Below are 10,052 nucleotides of genomic sequence, written 5' to 3' on the forward strand. Positions count from 1 at the left end.
AAAAAAAAAAAGAAAGCACAAAGTGGTACATAGCAATTTAGCTGTGTTCTGAATAAAACAGTTTAAAATGAATGGAGAGTATGTGGTAGGCAAGTCAAAGAAAAGTTCAACAACATAGAACTAAGTCTAATCTTGAAAACTGCAGGAGAGTATACTTTGGATGTGGTTAAGATTTAGTGAGTTGTTGAAGGTTATGAGCAAGGAAGTGATTTGACGGTAGCTGTGTGGCCTCGTGTGTAATGTGTTGAGCTGCTAACCTAAAAGTAGCACCTCTGGAAGTTCAAATACACCAGTGATTCTGCAGGAAAGAAGGGTAATTTCCTCCCATGTGATTTACAGACTTTAACCATCCACTGAGTTGATGAGGGTTTTTTTTTAATTAAGAAAGAATGTTGAGAAGGCAAAGTTCTGGTGGCAGTTTAGCTATGAATTGAGAAAGAAGAGTTTGGAGTTAGGTAGACAAGAGTTAGGTTATTGTTTTGGTGATTGCAATTGGTTACCCAGATGTGAGGGGATAAGGAGTCTGGGGTTGTATGGTGGCAGGAGATAGTATTTATCGAGGGCAGTTGCCTACAGAAAGAATTTGTAACTGACCAAATGGGAAGGAAGTGACTGGGTTGAATAAACATACCTTTCCCCACATTAAAATCACTGTATTTAATTTTTCTAGCCCTAAATGAAGAACTATAGGAAATAAGAGATAACTGTTTCCAATAGATCCTGTCCACAAGTGGTCAGGTGAGTCAGGGATCAACTAGGAATATAATTATCTGCTCTGAACAACAGAACCTCTTTCTCTCATCACCCATCTCTGGAAAATATAATTTTTTAAAAATTATTGTTCATTTTAATGAAAGTTTACAGAGACTTAGGGTTTGCAATCATTCATGCTGCACTGAAAATCCAATTTTTTTCAGTATGGTCCCCATTATCTTCAACTCATTGAGCTTTCTGAACACATTTCCCTAGGTACTTCCTAATAATCTTCTTGGATAAAAACCCAAAGAACTAAACTCAGATATTTTTCATGATCAGTCCAAACAATGATATACTTTGCTTGCTTCCCTGCAAGCAGGATTTCTGTTTCCTAAATGTGGTACAGTCTCCAGGCTAGAGCAAGGAGAACCCATGATCCCTGATCTGCTGAATTCCACAGAGAAGGGACTCCCAAGAGGCAGTCATACTGGAGATAGACAAATGCCTCTTCATCTGTTACCATCTAGGAGGGAGAAAAGAAGCTGGGTAGTACAGGATCACTGGGGCTTGGAGGATGAGAAGGTGGCAGGTGTGTAGTGGGGCTATGAAGAGACCAGAACACTCCTCACAATTCTCAGTCAGACTAAGTTTTATGAGGCTCTCTGAAACTGTCATAGAAACAGCCAAGTGTATGGGGCAGTGGCTGAGCTGCTCCGGGAGTATGGCTTCCTCCGGACCATGGAACAGTGTCGGACCAAGTTTAAAGGTCTCCAGAAGAGTTTTCAGAAAGTCAAGAGGGCGACCCACCTGAGACCTGTCTCTTCTTTGAAGAGATGGAAGCCCTGATGAGTGCCCAGGTCATTGCCCTGCCCAGTAGCGACCTGAAAGGGGCAGCATTTCACTGTGATCTAGTAGGCAGTGATGCTGAGACTCAGAAGCCAAGGCAAGAGGGCTGGCAGTGTGATAGGGAAGCACAAACAGCCCCAGTTGAGGAGTCCCACAGGGATCCAATGTGCCCGCAGGGAGGCCACCCTTCAGGACTCTAACCATTCATCTGCACCAGTCCTATTCAGAAGCCCAAGTGGTAAGAGGCTTTTCTTAATTTGGGGATTAGACTTCAGCTAAGGCTGAATGAGGGTTAATATCAACTGCCAGAAAAGGCACTTTCTAAATTCTTTGTGTATTCTCTTTTGGGGCGGGGGGGAGCCCAAATGATTTAGGGAGTAACATTTAGATTTTTGAAAGAAATATACTCTGACAATTCAAAAAAGTCCTGAAAAGAAATTCCTTTTATTATTTTTTTTTCTCATAAAATTATTACAGGCTCTTTGAGGAGAATTTGTCACTTTACATACACTTCTCACTTACTGGTTAGTTTTCAAAGACCAATTTTTATGCAAAAACTGACAGCATGTCTGATTTTTTTTTTCTTTTTTTAAAGTTATGATCATGGAAATAACAGTTAAGATCTACTGTTGTCCTCATTACTATTACAGGTCTAGTTAGGGATTTTTTCCTCACAGAAAGAGGCTTGGAAGTGAGAAAGCTGGTAAACCGGGCTGTGTGACTGGAGGGCCACAGTTTAACCACTCCACTTGCTTCATGTGTTGTGTGAGGGCATCCCTCCAGGGCTCCACCCCAGTCTTGCAAACCCTGTGTTCACAATCCCTGCTCCACCCTCTGGGTTTGGTGAATTACCAGGGCTGAGGACTTCTTTAAAGGCAGTCTGGTGATGCATCCTACCTCCACAGCAGAAGCTTCAGGCCCAGTTTAGCTTACTTTGGGATGATAAAAAATTCACATTCTTTTCTTCCAAACACCTCCTCCAGTTCCTCTTTTCTTTCTTTTACTCCCTTCCCACTCTAAAGCAATCTTGAGCAGAAGGGCCTCAGACCACACAGGAGCAAGGCACCCAGATAAGTGCCTGTTGGCTTGCTGCACTACCCAGAGGCCTAAGCCAGGGAGGAGACTGGTCCTGAGACAGCTAGGTTCATTGTTCACACCCTAAAGAGGGAGTGGGGGCAGCAGCTCAGCCTTGGAGGTCATTGGAAACCCCTCCTCTGGAGGGAACCCTCAACAACCTTTGCTCTCCTGCCTTCTACCTCATTATGCACAAGTTAGTGGAATAGTAGATTTTTTTATTATTGCTGTAAATGCAAAATGTTAGATAATATAGCCAATAAGTGAGGAGTAAGTATATTTTTTTCATTATGCTTTGAGTGAAAACTGGCAGTGTTTCTCCCAAGACATTTTTGTCTTGTGATTTTAGTCTACACATTGTAAGAGCACACCTCCAACCTTCTCTCTGTGGTTCTTGTGTCCATTCATCCTCCTATCCTACCTCTTCTTGCCTTCTGATCTTTATCCCTGGGCAAATGTTGCCCTTTTGATCTTGTATATCTAATTGTTCTAAGGAGTGAGTACCTCTCTAGTGTTTATTCATCTCATAGACCTATAATTTGGCTCAATGTTGAGCTACAGGGGTGAGTTCAGTTCCAGGCTCCAAGGAGGTTCTACCAGTATCTTTTAGATCAGCAAGCCTGACTATTTCTTTGAGTTTGACTTTTGTTCTACAGTTTTCTTCTCTGTCTAAGATGACATTCTACTGTGGTCCCTTCTAGAGTAGCCAGGCACTATCTAATTCTTCTGGATTCAGGGTCATGTAGGTTCAGACTCATGTCTATTACTCCTTTGGACTAATTGTTTCTATATATCTTTGCTTTTCTTCCCTCTTCAATAAAGTGCTAGGTGCCATTACACCCACTCTACATTTACTGACATGATAGGGTAAAACTCACGTTAGCAAAATTGGAGGATGACTACATCATTACATAACTATCAAACTGCATTATTATGTAACTGACAAACCACTGAGACTGTTTATACCAGTCAAGTTGACACTAAGTGTAATAGACAGCATTACTCTTGCCTAGCACCTCAGAATTTGTTACTGCCATCATTACATCATTACTCATGAAAGATGGAAAAATACATGCTGTACACTACACAGAAGAAAGATGGGCAGTCTCCTCTTGTGTGATTAAACTGTCTCTGAAAATAGGTAGGTCAGTTCCAACTCAATGGTACACCATAACAACACCACCTGCCTCAGTGTATGATACTGATGGTTTGAGCAGTCTTACAGAAAGGCATAGGAATTAAGGTTTTTGTGAAACTGCTATAGGGTACAGGGAAGAAAAAATTCTATAATGATTTGTATAGGTTTAGGAAACATGAAGTATTTACTTTTTCAACTAGGAGTCCAGCATGTTACGTGCTGTTGAGTCGCAGAGTTGCCTGTGACTCATAACGACCCAATGTACACCAGCCCTGAAGCCTGTCCTGTCCTGAGCTAGTCTCACTGACTCTGACACGCCTACCTCCATTGCCTCAGTTACTATATCAATCCATCTTATCAAGAGTCTTCCTCTCCTGTGCTGTCCCACCACCCTTCCAAGTATGATATCCTTCTCCAAGGACTTCATATTGCAGATGGCAGATCTAAGAGATAAATTGAGGCTTTAAAGCTGTGAGTTAAGTGGTACTAAAATTTCTCTTCTGGTGGGAGGTGTACACCGGGGCTATGAAGAGACCAAGACTTATCTTGCAAATCTTAGTGAGACACAGTTTTATGAAGCACTCCAGGATTGTCACCACCTCAGTCAACTGTATGAAGCAGTGGCTGAGTGCTTATAATGGACACCAGAGCAGTGCCAGACTAAATTTAAAAGCTTACGGACCCGCTATCAGAAGATCAAGAATGGCCAAGCACCAGAAATCTGTCCCTTCTTTGAAGACATAGATGCTTTGGTGAGTGTACCGGTTGCTGTTTGGCCAGTGATAGCCCAGAGCAGGACACAATTTTTTGTCTCATCCAAGGGACCCAGTGAAGGCAGAGGAGCAAGCTGAAGGGGCAGAAGAGAACCTAGAAGACGATTCCGATGGTGATGAAGAGGATACTGAGGTACCCCCAGAGGCTGTCCTAACTCGAGCTCCCGTCTTATTCCAGAGTCCCAGTGGTAAGTTTCTTTTTACTTTTAAACAGCTAAAATACAAAGGAGAGGAAGTGGGATTTAGGGAAAAAAAACACATTGAGAACAAGTATTGGCTTATACACGCATATTTCATGGATTCTTCTTGTGATTACTCTTGTTGTTTTGTGTGCTGTCAAATTGGATATAGCTGGCACAGGAGGAGATTGCCCCTCCTTCTCCAGCGGAGCATCTGGTGGATTTAACATGCACCTTTGGGACTGCAGCATAGCTTCTTACCACTAGCCCACCAGAGCTCTCTTAGTGATCACTCTTATATTTCCTTTTTATTAAAGCAGTTAGGATAGAAACCATTTACGTGACTCATCTCTTACAGCATCAATCTGAGATGATTATAGGTTTTCTTCTTTTGAGTGAGCTCCTTCCTACTGTTATATGCTCTCAAGTCAGCTGTAACTCATCAGATTTGAACCTTGCCCTATTTTATTTTTGTATCATTTTCATGATCTCTATTATACTTGAACCCATTGTTACAGTCACTGTGTCAACCCATCTTGTTGAGGAGCTTCATCTCTTACACTGACCCTCTACCTTTCCAAGTATGATGCCCTTCTCCAAGGACTGGCCCCTCTTAACAGCATGCTCAAACTCCATGATACAAAGTTTCACCATCCTTGCTTCCAAGGAGCACTTTGGTCACACTTCTCCAAGACAGACTTGTTTGTTCTTTTGGCCGTCCACGGGAGATTCAGTACTCTTTTTTTTTTTTGGGAGATTCAGTACTCTTAATACTATAACTTAAAGGCATCAATTAGATTGCCTATCATCCTTATACATTGTCCAACTTTCAGACTGTAACGGAAAAGTAACTGCAAGCTGCAAGTAACCATGGCTTGGGTCAAGCACACTTTAGTTTTTAAACTGACATCACTGCCCTTTAGCACTTTGGAGAGGTCCCTGACAGCAGATTTTCCCAGTGCAATACTTCTTTTGATTTCTTGACTGCTGGTACTTCCCAGTGGGTGATAAAATTATAACTGGTCTGTTTTAATTCGGAAGCTGTGCTGAAATCTGTCCACCATGGGTGACCCTACTGACACCTGAATACTGGTGGCCTAGCTTCCAGCATCCAGCCACATGAAAGCCACCACAGGATGACAAATTGAAAGATAAGTGGTGGGGATACATAGTAGGAATTCAGTAAATCATAGCTATCTTTGTAGGTTTAGGAAATGTGGAACACATTTCTTGGAAGCTCACAATACATGTTTTCTCCACATACTTGATTTCATTTAATCCCTATTTCTTGGGAAAATCTCATAAAATCAAGTTTCTGGGTAAAAAAAATATAGATAATAATTCTTTTGCTCAAATTTAGTTTAGGAAATTTAGGACCCAAAGGTTGTAATGTGGAACATCTTTAAAATCTTATATCCTAGGCCCAGAGAAGCTGGCATTTGGTTCTTTGGAGAATATGCCTGAAAAGTTGCTTGGTAAACACCTAAGCAATAGAGTAGGTATTTTGGAACATTTAATGATTATTTTTCCAAGGACAGAGAAAACTGTCTTAAAGAGTCTTTTCCTAACAGGGTTATCTCTTAGAAAGCATTATTATTTGAAAGACATGTCTTTTTCTACCCAGTTTTTATTCCCAATATACACTGGAATTTGTGGTTAAGTGACCCAAGTAGCTTTAGATTTCTAGATACAGGTATTTTCAAGTAGTTTTCCTGGCTATTCCCTTCTAATCCCTTTAATTACTGGAAAAGAACAGAAATTAGAATAGCATATTAGGCCAGAGAATAGGCAAAAATACAGCCCTGGGAAATATCTTCACTGTCTAAGCATAGTGATGGTTTTAAGTTTCCTTGCTCTGCTGAGGATTTTCTGAAGACCCTGGGTATACAAATAGGCTAAAGGTTACTAGTCAGCCCTTTTGTAGGTGAACAGCAAGTGATAGGTTATCTAGTAGGGAAAATATTGGTGGGGTTTTTTTTTAAAAAACAACAACACACTGATGTTTTATTAAATAAGAATTTGATATTTTACTTCCCTGATTTTTAATCATCTAACTGCAATACTTGCTTTTCCTAGGTTTTGAGTGCCCTTTTACACACCATTGAGGAAATGAGTAACTTAAAATTCTATCCTTATATCAGGTTTTGAGGCTGGATTTGAAAATGAAAAGAATTCAAATCAGGATATTTTGAGGAAGTGCAACTGCATAGGACACTACTTGCAAGATCTGAAAGAAAAATTATTCCACTTCATAGTCGTGATAAAGGCAGGAAGAGTGAATGCAAATCAGGAAGATGTGGGAAAAGACTCCAGGAGAGAGAAGAGGAAAACTGATAGTCCTAGAGAAGAATTCAGGAAAAGTCCTAAAGCATCTAAAACTGCACTTGAGGGAGAGAGCATACATCAGTTATGGCAAAAACTTTGGTGCAAACTCCCACCTCACGTATCAGATATCCCTTCAGATGAAGATTCATATGAAGTGCTGACTGTGGGAAAAACTTCAGTCGTAGTGCACGCCCCATTAGACACCAGAGAATCCACACTGGAGAAAAGCCTTGTAAGTGTTCTGACTGGAAAAAGTTTCCAGGACGGTTCAAATTTCATCACCCACAGGAGAATATACACAGGAGAGAAACTTATCAGTGTGGAAAATGATTTAATCAGAGCTCAAGCCTTATCATTCACCAGAGAACCCACACAGAAAGAAAGCCTTATCAATGTGAACAGTGTGGAAAAAACTTCAATAATAGTTCTCATTATAATGCACACTGGAGGATACACACAGGAGAGAGACCTCATGTGTGTCCTGACTGTGGGAAGAGTTTCAGTAAGAGTTCTGATTTACGTGCACATGATAAAACCCACACAGGAGAGAAACCACAGGGTGGCAAGTGTTTCAGGAAAAGCTCTGCCCTTAATAAGCATTGAGAAATCTATACAAGAGAAAAGCTTCTGTCACAGCCAGCACCTAAGTAAACCCCTGAGGAACTTGAAAAGAAAGAGCACCAATAAATATATTGTTTAGAAAGTCTTCCACTAATGTAAGCCTCTCCTATTCAGTGCTCAAGTAGCATAGGAAATACTCTACGATAAATCCCACTGTTCCTATGTTTCTCCTGGATCTAAAATAAAATTCCCAACAGAATCACTTTAAACAATGAAAAGTAGTTCATTTTAGTCCCTCTCCGCCTGCATCCAGGTAACACCTTTCTCCTCAGTGCCTATGGTGTTCCCAGTAAGAGAGAAGATGCAGATGTACATCTCATAAGTTTCATGTACATCTTTACTCCTCCTTGATGGGTCTCAATTTCTGACTGAATACATTTATCACAGAAGCATCTCAGGAAGAAGCTTTGAGATTCTTCTCATTTGCTGAGCCTGGCTCTTGTCTAAACATTTCATAGCAATATAAATGCTATAAAAATATTCTTGCACATTTAAGTTGTGCTTTGAATGACTTATTTGTCACACATACTCTCTTCATCTTAAAGAGGAGAGTTTAATGTCCATCTTGATTCTGTGCTCTGAATAATCTTGTAGAAGTAGATCTTATAACCCAGGTATTATATATGGAAAAATGATGTGAAATATTTTCTAAATATTGAGAAAGTAATTGATTTATCTTTTTCAAGTCTTAGAAAGTTTGGAATAGAATAGCACTACATATTCACATCTAGTTTGCATTCCTTTTTGTCCCACCACATTTAAGTTCACCTGTCCCTTGAACATCAGATGCCCAAAGAGCAAACTATCTGGATGTGGTAATAGAGGAAATAGCTAAGACAACTAAAAGGCAAACTTCCTTACAGTGCAAGCTCTAAACACCTAGTATAGTGTTACATACTTTGTGGGCACTCAGTACTAAGCTGCAGTGGCTGAAGTCACTGCCACATCCTTGTGTGCTCGGAAAGCAGACTAGCTTAGTACCAACAACTCTTGCCCTAAGGCATGGAAGATGAATTATCTTTGTCTATTTGGTATAGTTACCAGTCTATGGCTGAAACATAACAAATACTGAACTGTATACATCTCTTTTTAAAAGCTAATGAAAGTGTAAGTACTGCTCTTAATAAACAGTATTAAACTAATTGCTTGTATGGTCAGAGTACCAGGATAAGCCCTGTACAGTATAAGTTAAACATACCCTGTCCTTGTCCATACAATTTTAAAAAAACATGCCAATGACATGGACAAATAATAAGTTCTTGCATATAGTTAAAACAATTTTAGACAAATCAGAAAAGCAGGGACACTATGCATATGTGTTAAAGTTCAATGCATTTGAGTTTGCTAAAAGAAAAATATGGGAGATAGAAGACTATATGAAACAAAGTATTCAAAGGAGGGAAAAGTTCTGGGCAAATTGGGATGAGATGAATTTTCTAAAAGTAGTTGCAAAATTTAGTGAATGGGGAGTAGGAAAATTGGAAAGCAAGGTCTTTTGTGGAGAAGGAGCAGAGACAGCTCGCTAGCACTAGAGAGGAAGAATGAGCAGTTTCGGAAGTCTTATCTCTTACGGAAGATGAAAATGACATCTTTCGAAGATGGGCAGGTCAAAGAGGGAGATGAATGTGGCCAAATGGCTATGAGCTGTTTCACATTTCATATCAAATTAGAATCCTGTAGCTAAAATGAGACCTTGGAAGAGGAGTGAGGAGACAGATATTCTCTAATACGTTACCATGTCAGATGAGAGATCGATTAGGGTTCTGAGGTTGGAGAGATTTTAGTACAAAGAATCTCCTAATGTGTAGGAGTTAAGGAAAGATGTCTCTCACTTCAGTTGTGTAAGCAGGTAGGAAGGTACAAAAAAACACCATCAGTAGAGCAAAGGCTTAATCTGAGATGGTGTATGAAGAATGCTGTGATGTAAAAAAAAGTTAAGATTTTCTGTGGAAAAAATACTGGGCGTGGTTATCTACAGGTATGAATTGTTCCTGATGTCTTGTAAGTAGTCAGTCAACCCGCCTCAATTTCCCATTCTGTAAAGCAAAATACTATTTATACTTTAATCTGTGTCTCAGCGATACCACTTTAATAAAAATTATGTCTATAAAGTGCTTCATGTTCCTGGTGTTTTAAAATAAATACATATTATTATTAAGTTGATAGGAAAAGGGAAATCTGTTCCTGTTTTTGTTTTTGTTTTTTCAAAATTGGGAAAGGTGTATACCAGGGATGTGTCCTATCTCCATACCTTTTCAACCTGTATGCAGAACAGATTATCTGAGAGGCTTGGCTCTTGAGGAGAAGTGTGGCGTCAGGATTGGTGGAAGATCTATTAGCAATCTTCGTTATGCAGATGACACAACCCTGCTTGCTGAAACTGAGGAGGACCTGAAGCAC

The 10,052-nt window shown here is 40.0% G+C and overlaps 1 pseudogene; it reads left to right on the top strand.

Annotated features, from left to right (window-relative positions):
• The first annotated feature begins 1,075 nt into the window (after positions 1-1,075).
• LOC102876740 lies at positions 1,076-7,682 on the top strand (annotated as a pseudogene).
• The last annotated feature ends 2,370 nt before the right edge of the window (positions 7,683-10,052 follow it).

This window comes from Elephantulus edwardii, unplaced genomic scaffold (genome assembly GCF_000299155.1).
Source record: "Elephantulus edwardii isolate Elephantulus edwardi_28Jun2011 unplaced genomic scaffold, EleEdw1.0 scaffold01518, whole genome shotgun sequence".
Classification (NCBI taxonomy): Eukaryota; Metazoa; Chordata; class Mammalia; order Macroscelidea; family Macroscelididae; genus Elephantulus; species Elephantulus edwardii.